Here is a 1,437-nt window from a genome sequence, read left to right on the forward strand (position 1 = left end):
GCAGGAGCCTGCCTGAGCCTTACAGAGCTGATCCAGTCTACAGCACAGGAGTCTTGGATTTGCAACAGATGCTCTCAGCTACAGATGTGAGAGGCCTGAAGGGAGACTCCCAGCACTCCCTGAAGAGGGAGGCACCACGGCTCCCAGCAGGTGCAGTGGCATGTCTGGGAGTGGTCTTTGTCACTGAAGAGCTTGGAAAGGAAACCTGTGAGAAATCAGGTTCAGTGGAGCTAAGTGCAGGATTTTTTAAAATGTTATATTTCCCAAGGGAAACTGAACATGTTCAGGGGAATCTGAGTTTTTAGGCAGTTCTCAGCCACAAATAACAGTCCTGACAGCTCTGAAAAGCACTTGGCTGACAGCAGGTGCACTGAGAAGTGCTGGGGACCTTGGATTCTTGGGTAGTGGCTTAAAACAGTTTTCAGCAGACAATCATAGACATTTCCCAGAAAGGAAACGCCCCAGTGTGAGCCCAGCTCTGAGCTCAGGGAAGCGAAACTAGCCCTGTCCCCTCTCAGATCACAGCTATGCCCGCTGACAGCTCTGTACAAAGCCTCCGGGATGCAGCAACCTGCTCCATCTGCTTGGACTTCTTCAGGGATCCAGTGATGATCATGGGCTGTGGGCACAACTTCTGCCAAGCCTGCATCACCCAGTGCTGGGAGGGGGCTGAGACAGATGTCACCTGCCCCCAATGCAGACAGACCTTTCCCCAGAGGAACCTGGGTCCAAACAGGCTGCTTGTGAATATTATAGAACTAGTCAAGGGCCTAAGTGAGCGGTCAGCTGCAGGAGCCAGCGGGAAGATGGTGTGTGAGGAACACAGGGAGACTCTGAAGCTCTTCTTCAAGACAGACCAGATACTGATGTGCTTAATCTGCCAAGAGTCCCAGGCGCACTGAGCTCACCCTGCAGCTCCCATCCAGGAGGCTGCCCAGCACTGCAAGGTACGGGGACATGGGCATGGTCCAGTTGTGCAGCCGGGTGGGACTTACGCTTCCCGTTTAGTGCTGGATCTTTCTCTCCCAGGGCCACTGCACAACTGCATCGCTGCATGTGGAGCAGGGTAGATTAAAAAATCAATAATTTTTTTTTAAATCAGATTTTTTTATTTAATTGTATTTTTATTTTTTCCTTAAGATGCATTTTTTTTGGTAAAAAATCCCTATATAAAGATAGCTTTAATTTAAGATATGCTAAACTTCACAGATATCATCATGGAATAGGGATTATAACTTCTAATTATATACTGTTTGAGACAATATATTGATGTAACCTTTTTAGAAAAGTTTTATAAATAGGTCACAGACCATAGACTATATTAGGGGCCCAGGCTTATCATAGAATCATAGAATCATAGAAGTCGGGTCGGAGGGGACCTTGCAGATCTTCATGTCCGACCCCCTGCCTGGGCAGGAAGAAAACTGGGCTCAAATG

The 1,437-nt window shown here is 48.0% G+C and overlaps 1 pseudogene; it reads left to right on the forward strand.

The window, feature by feature from the left end:
• The first annotated feature begins 527 nt into the window (after positions 1–527).
• Positions 528–1,437, forward strand: part of LOC102370993 — an 11,448-nt pseudogene continuing 10,538 nt past the window's right edge.

Source organism: Alligator sinensis, unplaced genomic scaffold, assembly GCF_000455745.1.
Source record: "Alligator sinensis unplaced genomic scaffold, ASM45574v1 scaffold900_1, whole genome shotgun sequence".
Taxonomy (NCBI): Eukaryota; Metazoa; Chordata; order Crocodylia; family Alligatoridae; genus Alligator; species Alligator sinensis.